Source organism: Acomys minous (genome assembly GCF_964271855.1).
Source record: "Acomys minous genome assembly, chromosome: 11".
NCBI classification, from domain to species: Eukaryota; Metazoa; Chordata; class Mammalia; order Rodentia; family Muridae; genus Acomys; species Acomys minous.
In genome coordinates, this window is record NC_140492.1 from 78523430 (window position 1) to 78539853 (window position 16424).

At 39.1% G+C, this 16424-nt stretch overlaps 2 long non-coding RNA genes across 4 annotated transcripts in view; one reads left to right on the forward strand and one right to left on the reverse strand.

Moving 5' to 3' along the window:
* The window catches only part of LOC311609177, a 140826-nt gene that overhangs the window by 98657 nt on the left and 25745 nt on the right, over window positions 1–16424 (reverse strand). The window lies entirely within an intron of this gene.
* Window positions 7611–9091, forward strand: LOC311608631. Its single transcript, XR_014783063.1, has 3 exons — window positions 7611–7692; window positions 7928–8023; window positions 8831–9091. It is a non-coding gene; the product is annotated as an uncharacterized lncRNA (long non-coding RNA).

Below are 16424 nucleotides of genomic sequence, written 5' to 3' on the forward strand. Positions count from 1 at the left end.
GTTTGTTTGTTTGTTTGTTTTTCAGTTTTTCAATGCAGGGTTTCTCTGTGTAGCCTTCTTTGTCCTGTACTCCCTTTGTAGACCAAGCTGGTCTTGAACTCATAGAGATCTGCCTGCCTCTGTCTGTACTGGGATTACAGGCCTGCGCCATCACACGCTGCTGTACAACTACTTTTCAAACTCATTTATTCTCTCCTCTCTCTCCCTAACCCCCTCATCTGCCTCTCATATTGATCTGCTTCCACACCCTAACAGCAAACATCTAGTATCTACTACTCACTATAGTTTTTACTTTTTATAGAATTTCATGTTTAATATTGTGCCTTCCTTCGTTTACCATAGCTTTTAAATTTTATCCCTATCATTTTGAGTTTCCCCTATCCCTATTGTACATCAATATTTCCTTTTGTTTTTCTTGCAGAAATGTAGTCTAATGTGTTTATCCTTTAGCCAGTTGACTTGTTTCTCTTTAAACTATTGTGAATAATGTGGTTATAAACACTGGCATACAACTCTGTATACACATGATTTTTCATTTCTCTTGAGCAAACCTCTATAAACTAGTGGCAAAGACCGCGTATGTTTACTATGTGAGACAGTATCAAGTTATTTTCAGAGAAAATAAGCCATTTTTTTTAACCCTATGAGCATCCCGAAGACCTCCATCTTTGTCAGTACTTCACGTTGTCAGGCCTTGTGATGGTAGTCACTGCAGTTAGTGTGCAGAGACGACATTTGCATTTCACTGATGATTGTCACCCTAATGAGCTTATGTGTGCTAATTTTCTGAAGCATTGGTTAAAATATTTTGTCTACTGTTTATTCCTTATTATTCTACATGTTCTCCTTACACATTTTTAAAGCCAATCATTTTGTTAGATACATGGTTGCAAATGTTTCCTCCCTGTTTGTGGCTTGCTTTTTCATTTTCTGATGCATCTTTCATGGGACGAAAAAAACTTAAGTTTTGCTGTTCTATCAACTGTTTATTTTATAGTGCATGACTTTTTTTTTTTTGATCCACTAAAGAAATTATTGCATGAGCCAGACTTTCCCCCAGTTGCACTATTGACACTTTAATATTTTGGAAGAATAGCCCACGCACGTACAAATAGCAGTAATTCTAGCCACTGTCTTCAAGACAGCAATTGTACCAGCTGCAACGACCAACGAACATCTCCACACTCTGGCAACTGACACTGGGATATGAAATTTCGGAGAATTACTGGTCAAACCCAATGCCATAAATGTAGCATTAGATTTTGCACCCATCTATCCTGAGCTAATGCCTACAGAAGTGCTGACCGGTCAGAGATCACTTTTTCTGTACAGCTATTTAGTTAGTCTGATAGTGTGTGTTATAAACCCATCTTCCTCTCATTGGGGTACTGTCGATGCCGCCCCCGACCAGCAGGAAAGACGCCAACACCGGGAACTCTTCTTGCAGCAGTTTATTCAGGAACTTTGACTACCGGAGTGACCCCGGGAAAAGCTCCCACAGAACCTTTATAGTGTGCCTGGTCCTATCAGAGAATGCCACGTTGTCGCTCTTGGTTGGTGTGTTCAGATTACGCCACCTCACGCTATGTCTTGTTCGGATCACGCCACCTCACGCTATGCCTTGTTCAGATCATGCCACCTCAGGCTATGCCTTCAGGCAGGCGCATAAGGGGCTCGCTCAAAGGCGCATTGCGCATGCACATAAGGGGCGCATTGCGCCGGGGAAACACAGGGGGCGCTGCTGTCTGTGGCTCTCCACAGGGCACCTTGGCATATTTGCTGAACATCAGGTGATCCTACAGGTGGGGACCTGCTTCTGAACTCTTCATTCCATTTTGTTGCTATAGTTCTGTATCTATGCCAATAATACACAGTTTTGGGTACTATAGCTTCATGGTAATAATAAAATCAGATAACCTAAACATTTCAGCCTTGGATTTGGATTTTATTTAAGATTCCTGACTTTCTGCAAGTAAGACTGTCTCTATTCTTCTGTTTGCTCTCCTGTACCATAACTATCTGCTTCTAGTTTCCCGTATTTAGTTTTTATCTAGAACAAGGCAGTTCAGCCATATCTATCTTAGCTATTTCTGAAAGAAGAAGTCAATGCTGCCTTAAATACTTTCTAAAAGTAGCCAAGATAAAAGAAATGAAAAGACTGTGTTATTTTTCTCAGGTACTTTTGGGTCATGTCTCCAGTCTGTGCCAAGTCAACCTACAATCTAAAAGTTCACCGATTGTATAACCATAAAACAATTCTTCCTAGTATGAGCAAACTGGCCATCTGGAATAAATGGCTTCCTGCTCAGTTAAAATTTCAAGTCCCAAAATACCAAACATAAGACAAAGTCAGACAATGAATTCTTGGTAAACTCATTCAGATTTGTCCAGATTGTGTAAAACTGGTATTTTTTCCCAGTGTTATTTTATGGTACCATTTAGTTGGTCCTTGGGGAATCATATATAGAAAGGCCTTAAGATTTTCAGGCTTCTGACCTGGCATTTCTCCTGCTGGGATCTAATTTATGGAAACAATGCTTACAGACAGAGAAAAGAGTGACTCTTATACAAACATCCACTAAAATTTATAAATGGGGGGGCATATTCTCTCCCAATGAGCTCAATATTCTCTGTCTGGTGATGTTTTTAAAGGTAACTATGAAAATGTCCAACAGGAAAATACATGCTTATATTCATAATCATTTTTAAAATGTTTATAAATAGCTTCTAAACAATATATTAAAGATATGTATATGCCATTTAAGCTCAACTCTATTTCTTAATTACATTTGTGTGTGTGTGTGTGTGTGTGTGTGTCTGCATAGAACATGGCATTTGTGTTGAAGTCAGAAGACTACTTGTAGAAGTCAATTCTGTCCTCCCCACCATGTGGGTCCCAACGTTAGAAGGCAGGTTATCAGGCATGTTGGCAAATACCTTTGTCCATAGTACCATCTCACCAGCCCTCAACTTTAACTTTTTAAAGCATAGAGCAAAAGCATGGAAAACAATTTATCTGAATCTATAATGGTGACTTGTGGTACTTACAGAGACTTTTGTTTTTCCTACTTTCTTTTTTCCAATAGTGATTCAAGAAAGTAAATTTTATCAAATTTTAAAGAATTAAGCACATTGGAGATCCAAGATGGTGGTGTCGACCATGTACTGTGTTTGGTCGCCAGGATGGTGCCTAGGGACCAGGCTGGGAGCCACACACCACAAGACCTGCAGAGCCCTCTGTGAGAGGTGCTCACATGATGCAGAGCACAGGTGGATCTGGCCTTGAGCCATCCAACTGGTCCATTGAGGATGGGTGCGCAGTCCCCAGAATCTGGACACATACCTGCGTGTGAGCTGCATCTGCACTCTATAACTCAGACTCTGTATCTGGGACTGAATTGTGGGTGGTAAAGCACCAGGATCTGGATCGGCTGGCCCAGGGGAGAACCCAGAACAGGTGAATCTGACTTCAGACAACCCTGCCAGTACACAGAAAGCCCCAGGGTGTGGCCTCGGACATGGTCTCCAAAGCCCAGCCAAATTGAAAATATTGGGTTGTACCTGCATTCTCTCTCTCTGACTGAACTGTGGGCTACAGAGTGCCAGCATCAGTGTCTTCTGGCCCAGTGGGGGAGCCCAGAGTGCAGAGCTAAGAAAGATCTGACTTGTGATCACCCCACTGGTCCACGGATGGACCCAGGACCCAGGTGGCTGTGGACAGGTTCTCTAAAACCTAGCCAAACACCACAGGCTGGTGTGGGGGGGGGTACTTGCACTCTCCTGGGGACTGAAAAAAAACCCAACAACCCACACAATCATCTCCTTAGATGCAGAAAAAGCATTTGGCAAAATCCAACAACCATTCATGTTTAAAGTCTTGAAGAGATCAGGAATACAAGAAATATACCTAAACATAATAAAGGCTATATACAGCAAGCCAATAGCCAATATCAAATTAAATGGAGAGATACTCAAGGAAATTCTTCTAAAATCAGGGACTAGGCTGCCCACTATCTCTCCATATCTCTTCAGTATAGTACTTGAAGTTCTAGCTAGAGCAGTAAAACAACAAAAAGAGGTCAAGGGATCCAAATGGGAAAGGAGGAAGTCAAATTATCGCTAATCACAGATGATATGATAGTGTACATAAGTGACCACCTAAATTCCACCAGAGAACTCCTACAGCTTGTAAACACCTTCAACAAAGTGGCTGGATACAAAATTAACTCAAAAAATTCAGTAGCCCTCCTGTATACAAATGACAATTCCTGCTGAGAAAGAAATTAGGGAAAGTACACTCTTCACAATACCTACAAATAATATAAAGAATCTGGGTGTAATTCTAACCAAGCAAGTGAAAGACTTGTATGAAAAAATAATTCAAGTCCCTGAAGAAGGAAGTTGAAGATGATATCAGAAGATGGAAAGACCTCCCTTGTTCATGGATGGGGAGAATTAACATAGTAAAAAATGGCCACCTTACCAAAAGCAATCTACAGATTCAATGCAATCTCTATCAAAATATCTACACAATTTTTAAAGACCTTGAAAAATCAGTTCTAAACTTCATATGGGAAAAAAACGAATAGCTAAAACAATCCTGTACAATAAAAGATCCTCCAGAGGAACTCCATCCCTGAGATAAAGCTGTACTATAGAGCTACAGTGACTAAAACAGGATGGTACTGGCACAGAAATAGGCTAGTCAATCAGTAGAATTGAATCTAAGATCCAGAAATAAATTGATACACCTATAGGCACTTGATTTTTGACAAAGAAGCCAAATCTATACAATGGAAAAGGGATATCATCTTCAACAAATCGTGCTGGCCTAACTGGATGTCTACATGTAGAAAAATACAAATAGATTCATATTTATCACCATGCACAAAACTCAAGTCCAAATGGATTAAAGACCTCAACATAAAACCAGAGACACTAAATCTGTTAGAAGAAAAAGTGGGGAAAAGCTGTGAACTCATTGGCACAGGAGACAACTTCCTGAACAGAACACCAACAACCCAGGCTCTAAGATCAACAATTAATAAATGGGACCTCGTGAAACTGAAAAGCTTCTGTGAGGCAAAGGACACTGTCAACAGAACAAAACAACAGCCTACAGACTGGGAAAAGATCTTCACCAACCCTACATCTGACAAAGGGCTAATATCCAAAATATATAAAGAACTCAAGAAATTAAACACCACCAATCCAAAATCCCAATTAAGAAATGGGGTTCAGAGCTAAACAGAGAATTCTCCACAGAGAAATATCAAATGGCTGAGAAACACTTAAAGAAATGTTCAACGTCCTTAGTCATCAGAGAAATACAAATCAAAACAACTCAGAGTCCATCTTACACCCATCAGAATGGCTGAGATAAAAAACTCAAGTAATAGCACATGCTGGCGAGGATGTGGATAAAGGGGAACACTCCTTCACTGCTGGTGGGAGTGCACACTTGTACAACCACTTTGGAAGTCAATCTGGTGCTTTCTCAGAAAACTGGCAATAGTGCTACCTCAAGACCCAGCTATTCCACTCCTTGGAATATACCTGAAAGATGTTCCATCACACAACAAGGACATTTGCTCAACTATGTTCATAGCAACCTTATTTGTAATAGCCAGAATCTGAAAACAACCTAGATGTCCCTCAGTAGAAAAATGGATAAAGAAGCCATGGTACATTTACACTATGGAATACTACTCAGCTAGTAAAAACAAAGAAATCTTGAAAATTGCAGGCAAGTGGATGGAACTAGAAATGATCATCCTGAGTGAGTTAACCCAGACCCATATACACATGGTATATACTCACTTATAATTGGATACTAGCCCAACATGAATGTCCTCTGGGAGTCTTCACTTAGAAGGGGACAGGACAGATGCTGGTACTCGCTATTGGGACTCCAGGTGACAGTGGTATGGAAGAATGGGGAAATTGAAGGACCCAGAGGGTCCAGGAGTCCCACAAAAAGACCATCAAGGCTGACAGATCTGGACCCAGTGGGGGGGGGGCTGCACAAACTACTGTACCAACCAAGGACAATGCATGCAGTAATCCTAGACACTGTATTCAGATCTAGCCAACAGACAGCTCATTCTCTATGGTTGTGTGGAGAGCGGCGACTGCCCCTGACATGAACTCTACGGCTTCATATTTGACCACTTCCCCTTGGTGAGGAGGCCTGGTGGCACTCGGAGGAAGGGGAAGCAGGCTATTCATATGAGCCCTTATAAGCTGTGATCATATGGTGGGGGAGGAGGTAACCTTCTGTCACAGGTCAAGGGGAGAGGAATAGGGTGAAAGAAGGAGGGAGGGAGAAAGGAAGATACAAGCGAAGGGATAACAATAAGGATGTAATCTCAACTAATTTTTTTTTAGTTTAAAAAATTGTTAAAAAGAACTAAGCACATTGAATTTATGGGCCAGAAAAAACTTTAGAAAAGTAGTTTGTCTCTGTATATTATCACTAAGGAAGTTTTTTTTTTTAATCAATAAGAGACACAAACAGTTTTAAACATTTATTCAAGCTAAACAGGCAAGCTGGCAATACTCTAAACCTGACATTTTCTGATTGGATATTACAGTATATTCTGAGCTTTCTTGTTGTTTTCCAGCCTTGTTTCAAGTTTAAAAGAATAAGCATGGTTGACATCATCAATGCCTAATTTAAAATATAATCTCAAATCTAATTTTATTTTGAATGTTCTGGAACCTGGACCATGGAAGGAAATGTGCATCTTTATTTCCAATGAGTATTTAAAGTGTAAGTAAAAGTAGAGTTTTATTCTAGAACATTTTATAGTTTTTAGACTTAAAATGTTTCATAAAAAACCCAAATTACATTTAATTTATGAAAAGCTCATTGTTCCTTGGTTAAATTGTTACTTTTTGTTTGTAATATTCCAGACAGAAATAACAGGGTGCAGGAGTTTCTGATTTGAACTACTGTGTCTTTGTTGTTAACTCGCATAAGCTAATGGTATTGTACTAGCACTGCTGACAGTGAACATACATTGAAATTTTAGTTTTTCACATGCCAGTCATCTTCTTAAATGAAAAATAAAACATTTTAGATTAACATTTCATATCACTGAAAAATGATCCAAAGGGAAGGTTTAAGGTTAGTGCAGTGTTTATCTTATCAAATGTGGTCTGGTTTGTTTGGGCTACCGTTTGGCTTCCAGCTAATCAGACCTCTTTACTAGTTTAAGAACAGTCAGCAATTAACAGTGTTCAAACATCACCAATCTGCTGTGTTATTTCAGCTGGGAAAACAACTACATGAACCAGCACAGCTTCCTGACTAGACATAGGTGACAACACCCAGCTCACTGGTGGGTGATCTTCAGTGCTTTGTACTGCACGTAGTGCTACAAAATAGTGTGAAATAGATAAGTCAGAATCCCAAAGATATGAATGTTTAATATTAAAAAATAACAAAGTAACTTTGCTGACAAAAAAAAATCCCTTCTGGGAGACAAAACAAATTTGAGAGGCAGATTACATCAAGAATCTCTGCCAGCCTTATTTTTGAGGCCTTTTGATTCTATTGGCAATTTTTAACACAGTAACTCTAACCAGCACTCCACTTGCTCTTCAGACTTTGACTCTTCCCCAGCTGCCAGGGCCAGCCACGCTTAACTAAACAAGTACAGTAACACAGTGGAGTGTTTATGTAACACGGTAAGTATAAATGCTCTTAGAGAAATAGGCCTCCTCATTCTACAACAGGAGGATAAGAACATTGACTTTTTAAATACATGTTAAATTCCCATTTGGACTATGTATCTATTATGTATAATATTTGCCTGAAAGTGTCACATTGTCTGTTGACTGACAGTAAAATTATCTTTCTTTCTTTTTTTTTTTTTCCTCTTTTCTTTCTTTTTAAAATCTGGTGTTTGTTTGCTTGTGACAGATGTGGTTAAGATTGGCCTTCATCTTGGAAGGAAGCCACAATTAAACTTGAACTCCTAATTTTATTGCTTCCACCGTCCAAGTGCCAAAATTTCAGGTACGCACCACCACCCCAAACTTAAGCTTTATCTTAAAATAATTTTTAAGGTCATAGAGCATTTCCTCAGCAGTAGACTGTATTATAAAGATGTATATATGTGTACTTTTTAATTAATTCTATGAGATATAGAAAAAAATACTGATCCCATCTTTCAAATGGAGAAACTGAGGCTTAGAAAGGTTAAGAAAACCATCCCAGGCCCCTTTTTAAACCATTATTAGTGCATGGTTTGAACTTCAAAATTCTGTGCTCTTATATACTATGGGCAAATGAAAATGGTAATAAAGACATCCAGAAGACATGGAATTTGTATTACAAATTCAGATCTTAAAATGGGCCTGTTTATGGCTTTTTTCTCTTCCCACTGGTATTTAGTAACTTTCCTATTGATGCCACGTTGTTCTAACATCTGTTTCTTCCTCTTTCACTTTCCAACACACACATACACACATACACACAGAGGCACACATACACGTATATACTAGCACACACAGAGGCACACATACAGGCACATACAGTCACATGCACACAGAGGCACACACCATAGACACACAGACACACACACACACAGACAGAGACAGAGAGGGGGAGAGAAGGAGAGAGGGAGAAAGAAAGAGAGCAGCAGCAGCAGCAGCTTCATGCCAGTGGTAGTAACAAACAGGCCAGAGAAGTTAATGTTCCACCTTAACAAACTTACTAAACAGCAAAAAGTGGCAAGTGTGTCCTCAGAAATGGGCCAGGGAGGGAAGCCAGATCGGCATTTACCCAATTGATTGGATGTACCCACTGCCTGTTGACTTGCAGGTAAGCTCAGGAAACAAAGCATGAACACAGAGCTTATTCCTGGATTCCCTGCATGTCTCTGCCCAATCCGGAAGGTCTGCTGACAGAAGCTGAAAAGTGCTGGGTTTTCACAGACAAGGTTGGAAACAAATTTTCTCTGAGGATGCTTGATCCTACTGAAGTAGACCTCGGTGACTACTGTTTTTCAGTGCATGAAACTTTCTATGATAGGAAAACATTGTTGGACATGCATGGAAGCCACTGGCCACAGTACCGTGACTGACAAACACTTAAAATTTGTCAAGTGAAACTTGAGAAACAATTTTTTATTATATCTAATATAACTTAAACATTTGCATGTGGCAATTGGCTACTGGATCAGGCAGCTGTTGGCCCACCTCACCCGCTATTCACTAGGGAGCCCTGATACTGCTATACAGCTTCCTTGAGGGAGGTGTAATTATGGCCCCACTTGACAAATAAGGAAACGAAGGCTCAAGGAAAAATAAGTGACCTTTCCATGGGTTTATAACAGGCAAGTGGGAAGTTCTAGAGTTTCAAATACATCCGTCCTTCTCAACATCTGATGTTTTTGTAAAGTATTCCTCAACACTGGCTGTGTATATACTTATATTTTCTATATTTTGTGACTTTTTTCTTTTTACTGAAAATAGATATCTCTACTCACATAATATATTCACATACAAATTATAGTTTTCCCTCCTTCTATTCCTCCCAGTTCCTCCCCAGCTCCCCCCTCTCTCTCTCTGTCTCTCTTTAGAAACCAAACAGGCTTCTAAGAAATAATAATAGAATAAAACAATAAATAAATTAAATTAAATTAAACAAAACTACAACTCTGGAATTTGGCAAAACAACAAATAGAAGGAAAAGAATCCAAGAGAAAGCTGGGCACAGTGGCGCACGCCTGTAATACCAGCACTCGGGGAGGCAGAGGCAGGCAGATGTCTGTGAGTTCAAGGCTAGCCTGGTCTACTACAAAGTGATTCTAGGACAGCCAAGGCTACAGAGGGAAACCTTGTTTCAAAAAAACAAAAACAAAAAAACAAAACAGAGTCCAAGAGAAAGCTCAAGAATCAGAGACCTACTCATTTGCACACTCAGGAATCCCGTAAAATCACTAAACTGGAAGAGATAATATATGCAGAAAGACCCTGGTGTAGACCTAAGCAGACCCCGTGTATGCTGCTTCAGTTTCGGTGAGATCATACGAACGTTGATCATGTTGATTTAGAGGGGCCTTGTTTTCTTGGCGTCCTCCATCTTCTCTGGCTCTGACACTCTTTCGGTAATTTCTTCTTCAGGGTTCCCCATGCCCTGGGTCCAGGGAGGGTGGGGGTGAGGGCAGTATGACAGAATTCCTCCTACGACTGAGTATTCCAAGGTCTCCTACTCTCTGCATAAAGTCTGTCTCTGAGTCTCTCTATTTGTTCTCTCCAGCTGCAGGAGGAAGCTTCATTGATGATCACTGAGTAAGGCACTGATCTATGAGTATAGCAGGATGTCATTAGGAGTCACTTTATTACTGCTTTAAGCAAATTTAGAAGAGTAGTATTTGGTTTTAGTTGTACCCTCGGTCCATGACCTATCTAGTCTCAGCCTCTTGGTCACCTAAGCAGTATCGAGTATGGGTTCCATCTTGTGGGATGAACCTTAAGTTAAAGTAAATACTGGTTGGTTACTCTCACGCATTTTGTCACTGTCGACCTAGCAAATCTTACAGGCAGAAGACAAGTATAGATCACAGAATTTTGGCTGAGTTGATGTTTATGTTTCCCTTTTGATAGTGTGCAGAACACTTCCCTATACCAAACACGCTACTATGTCGGAGTAAAAGCTCTATGTAGGGGCCATCCTGACTTCTCCATGTTCAATGAATTGTATAGGTGTTGTCTTCAGGATTGTAATCTTCCTGTCAGTAGGAGAGCAACCTAAAATCTTGGCAACACCTGGGTTATTTAGGGACTCCCATGAGGCCAACAACTCAATTATATGTAACCCAATCCTAGTACTGAAATATAGAAAATGTGAGGTTGAGGCAGGCTCTGGGTGGAGATTTCATTTCGATCACTTCATACATGAATATACTTTAGGAAGCTTTCACTGTATTAGGATTCCACACAAACTCTCAAAGCGCTCTTAATTTTTGTCTCTCCCTGTATTCGATTGCCTCCCCCATCCATCCATAGCTACCTATTCTATTTCCCTTTGCTAGGGAGATCGTCCCCCCAGGTCCTTTATTCTATACCTAACCTCTGTGATTCTATGGATTTTGCCTTGGTTCTAAATGACTCAACAGCTAATATCCACATATAAGTGGATACACACTATATTTGTTTTTCTGGGTCTGGAATACCTCACCCAAGATGATTTTTTTTCTAGTTCTATCCATTTACCTGTAAATTTCATGATTTCATATTTTAGTGGCTAAGTAATAGTAGTTCATATTATAAACGCCCCACAACATTTTTCTTATACGTTCTTCTGTTTAAGAACCTCTAACCTATCTCCAGTTTCTGGCCATTATGAATAGAGCAGCAATAAACATGGTTGAACAAATGCCTCTGTGATAAGATGATGCATCTTTTGGGTACATGCCCAAGAGTGTTATAGCTGTATCTTTATGTCAATCAATTCCCGTCTTCCTGAGGAACTGTAACACTAATTTCCAAGGTGGTTACACAAATGTGGACTCCCACCAGCAACAAACAAAAGTGTTCCCCTTACTCCACATCCTCACCAGCTCAAGTTGTTTTATTGATCTTAGCCATCTTGACGAACATAAGATGAAATCTCAGAGTAGCTCTGATGTGAATTTCCCTGATGGTTAAGAATGTTAAACACTTATTGTTTCTCAGCCGTGTAAGTTTCCTCTTTTAGAGAACTGTGTTTAGAGCTGTACTCCATTTTTTAACTGGGTTATTTTCTTGATATCCAGTTTTTCAAGTTCCTTATATACTTTAGATATTAACTCTCTATCAGTAGTTGGTAAAAAATATATATATATATATATTCCAATTCTGTACGCTGCTGCTTTGTCCCAATGATGGTGTCCTTTGGGATGCAGAAACTTTCTAGTTTCATGAGATCCATTTTTTTGGTTGATCTTGGTGCCTCACTAATGATGTTCTGCTCAGAAAGTCTTTTCCTGTGCCAACGCATTCAAGGCTACTCAGTACTTTCTCTTCTATCAGCTCCGTGTACCTGGTTTTATGTTGAGGTCTTTGATCCATTTGGAGCTGAGTTTTGTACAAAGTGATAAGTATAGATCTATTTCCACTCTTCTCCATACAGACATACAGTTTGACTAGCACCATTGGTTGAAGATGCTGGGTTTTTTTTTTTTCCAGTGTGTATTTCTGGCTTCTTTGTCAAAACTCAGGTGTCCGTAGGTGTGTGGACTTATGTCTGTGTCCTCAATTAGATTCCATTGATTGGCAGGTCTGTTTTTGTGCCGATACCATGACTTTGTTGTTGTCATTACTATCGCTCTGTAGTACAACTTTAAATCAGGCATGGTAATGCCTCCCACAGTCCTTTTATCATTCAAGATTGCTTTCCTATGCTGATCTCTCTCTCTCTCTCTCTCTCTCTCTCTCTCTCTCTCTCTCTCTCTCTCTCTCTCTCTCTCTGTGTGTGTGTGTGTGTATGTGTGTCTGTGTGTGTGTGTGTGTCTGTGTGTGTGTGTGTCTGTGTTTGTGTTTCCATGGGAAGCTGAAATTGTCAAGATTTCTGAAGAATTTTGGGCTAGAATTTGGATGGCGATTGTACTGAATCTGTAGGTTGCTTTTGATAGGGCGGCCATTTTCACTATATTAGTCCTAATAATCCATGAGCATATGGGGATCTTTCCATCATCTGATATCTTCTTTGATTTCTTCCTTAATGTCTTAAAGTTTTTGTCATAAAGTATTTCACTTGCTGGGTTAGAGTTTTCCTTGGTTAGAGTTACCCCACGATATTTATATTATTTGAGGCTATTGTGAAAGATGCTGTTTCACTGATCTCTTTCTCAGTCCTCCATTTGTATATAGGAGGGCAACTGATTTTTATGAGTTAATTTTATATCCTTTGCTGAAAGTGTTTATCATGTGTGTGAGTGTCCTAGTGGAATTTTTTGGGTCACTTACGTATACTGTCTTATTATCTGCAAATAAAGATACTCTGACTTCTTTATTTCCAATTTGTGTCCCCTTTGTCTCCTTCACTTGTGTCTTATTGCTGTAGGTAAGACATCAAACACTGTGTTGAATAGGTGTGGAGAGAACCTACAACCTTGTCACGTTCCTCATACAGTGGATTTGTTTTGAGTTTCTCTCCACTTAATTTTATGTAGGCTATGGACTTGCTATAATTGACTATTATGTTGAGGTATGTCCTTTGAGTCCTCAATCTCTCCAGGACTTTTATCACGAAGAGGTCCTGCATTTTGTCAAAGGCCTTTTCTGCATCTAATGAGATAATCATGTGGGGGTTTTCCCCTTTTAATTTATGGTGGATTACATTTATTAATCTATGTATGTTGAGCATCCCTGTCTCTCTAGGATGAAGTGTATTTGATCATTGAGGGATCTTTTTGATGTGTGCTTGGATTCAGTTTGCAAGTGTTTTGTTGAGAATTTTTACATGTATGTTCATGTGGAAAATTGGCTGGTAATTCTCTTTCTTTGTTGGGTATTTATGTGGTTTGGGTATCAGGGTAGCCTCATGAAAAAATTAGACAATACTCTTCCTGTTTCTATTTTGTGGAATAATTTGAGGAATATTAGCATTAACTCTTCATTGAATGTCTGGATAAAATTCTGGGCTAAAATCATCTAGTCTTGGGCTTTTAGTTTGGTAGACTCTTAATTACTGCTCTTATTTCCATATGGGTTATAAGCATGATTAGATTGCTTATATTATCTTGATTTTGCTTTGTTAAGTAGCATATATAAGAAAATTATCCATTTCTTTCAAAGTTATCAACTTGGTAGAATACAGGCTTTTAAAGTATGATCTTAGGGTTCTATGGAATTCCTCAATGTATTAGCATACCTGCTCACCTATTCATTTGTAAATTTTTTAAAAATTCGATCTCTTCCTTTTAGTTAATTTGGATAAGAATTTGTCAATCTTATTGATTTTCTTGAGGAATCAATTCTGTTTCATTGATTTTTTTTGTTTGTTTTGTTTTTTGTTTTTTGAGACAGGGTTTCTCTGGGTAGCCTTGGCTATGTAGACCAGGCTGGCCTTGAACTCACAGAGATCATCTTGACTCTGTCTCCCCAAGTGCTGGGATTACAGGCTGTGCCACTGTGCCAGGCTAATTGTTTGTATTTTTTGTTTGTTTCTATTTTACTGGTTTCATCCCTCAGTTGAATATTTCTTGTTGTCTACTCCTTTTGGGTATGATTTCTTCTCTTTCTTCTAGGTGTTTCAGGTGTGCTGTTAAGTATCTAGAAAGATATCTCTCAGTTGTGTGTGTGTGTGTGTGTGTGTGTGTGTGTGTAGGCACTTAGTGTTTTGAACTTGCCTCCCAGAACCATCTACTATGTGTCCCATAACTTTGGTTATGTTATATATTCATTTCATTCAACTCTAGGAAGTCTTTCCTGATCTATTTTTTTATTCTATAGTGAGCTGTTCCCTTTCCATGAGTTTGTAAGCCTTCTCTAGTTTCGGTTGTTGATAAACAGCTTTAATCCGTGGTGGTCTGATAGAATTCGGGTGCTATTTCAATTTTATTATACTTGTTGAGAGTTCTTTTGTGTCTTGGTATGTGGTCCATTCTGAAGAAAAATTTCATGAAGTAGAGTAAAGGGTTTATTTCCTTTGTATTTGGGTAAAATGTTCTGTAATATCTGTTAGGTCTACTTGGTTTGTAACTTCAGTTAGCTCTCCCATTTCTCTGAGTTGTCTGAATGACCTGTGTACTGGTGAGAGTGAGGTATTGAATTCTCCCAATATGAGTGTGTGAGGGTCAATTTGTGATTTAAGCTATAGTAGTGATTTTTTACAAACTTGGGTGCCTTGTGGTACATAGGTACTGAGAATTGAAATTACATCATGGTGGATTTTTCCTCTTATGAGTATGTAGTTTCCTTCCTATATCTTCTGATTAGTTTTGGTTTAAAGTCTATTTTGTTAGATACTAAAATGGCTATACCATCTTGTTTCTCATGCCCATTTGATTGGATTTTTTGTTGTTGTTGTTTTACCCTGAGGTGATGTCTATCCTTGATGTGTCTTCAATGCCTGAGATTATCTCTTCCATTTCTTGTATTCTTTTGGTGAGGCTTACCTCTGAGGTTCTTGGTTGAGTTTCTAAATTCCTACTTTCAGGTCTTGAACTATTTAATTCATTTCTTTCCACTATTTGTGTTTTCATAGATTTCTTTAAGGGATTGGTCACTTCTTCTTTAAGGACCTCTGTCATACTCAAAAGGCTATTTTAAGCTCTTTTTCTTGTGATTCAGCTATGTTGCAATATTCAGGGCCTGGTATGATAAGGTTGCTGGTTGTTACTGTACTTCACAGTGGATTCTAGGCTTCTGGGTAGATATTCTGACTTCTGAAATGCAAGAGAGCAAACAAAAACAAGCTAGGAAAGCTCAACTGAGGAACCAGAAAATCAGGGGACAAAAGGGAAGTCTGAACAGACAGACGGTAACAATATGAACGCTTCATTGTCCCTAGATGTAAGAACAACACTCAGTTTCTTCAGATGTCTTAGCTCATCCTGTGTTGCCCTCCCTGCCTTCCTAAAGGTCTTTTGAAGTGACCCCAAAGCTTCTGTGCTTCATGCTTCATCCTGCCAAGGTTACTTCCGATGTGTATAGCCCTACACTTGCACATAAGAAGTACTTATAATCATCATTTTGAAATGAGTGGAATCATTTCATTTCGCTCTTTCACGATTTGCAGTATTGCAAAACAAATGCAGGGCATTTTGCTTGCTAGGCATGCATTCTACCAAAGAGCTAGCCTCTTGGCCCAGAAGCAGATTTTGCAATTTAAATGACTGGAATTATTCAGACTGAAGATGTATTTAAAAGTCCTGTCCCAACCCTTATCACTAGTCCTACAAAAGTGTTTAGAGAAAATGATATCAGTCTCTAAGACAAATTATTTCTTTGCTCCAGATGCCAAAGTGATTAAGAGTGATGAAATAAAAGAAAAAGAGAATACTAACAAAAGGTTGAACAGAAGCATTTTCTTACAGCTGGAGGCCTATCATGTACAGACCACTTACATCTTTGCTTAGAAACCATTAGTTCAAATTCAGGACTGAAAATGTCAATATGTGCAAATTCTTAAAGGAAATTCATCAAAATAGAAAATGCTGCTATAAACCCTGGCCCTAGACTCTTATACAATAAAGGAGCAAAACTAAAAGTAATTCATTTTCAAGTGTCATCAGGAATGGAGCGTGGCTCTGAAATGCACTGGGGAAGTCATCTCTCTATTCAGGAACTCAGCACAGCTGCTCCAACATGGAGTTTGTGTGTGTTCTGGAGCTAAATGGTCTTGCATTCTAAGAATATGCTTTGATAAGTAACAGCTCTAAGAGCTATAAAGCAAAAAATTCTGCAAGTATTGTAGCAAATGGCTT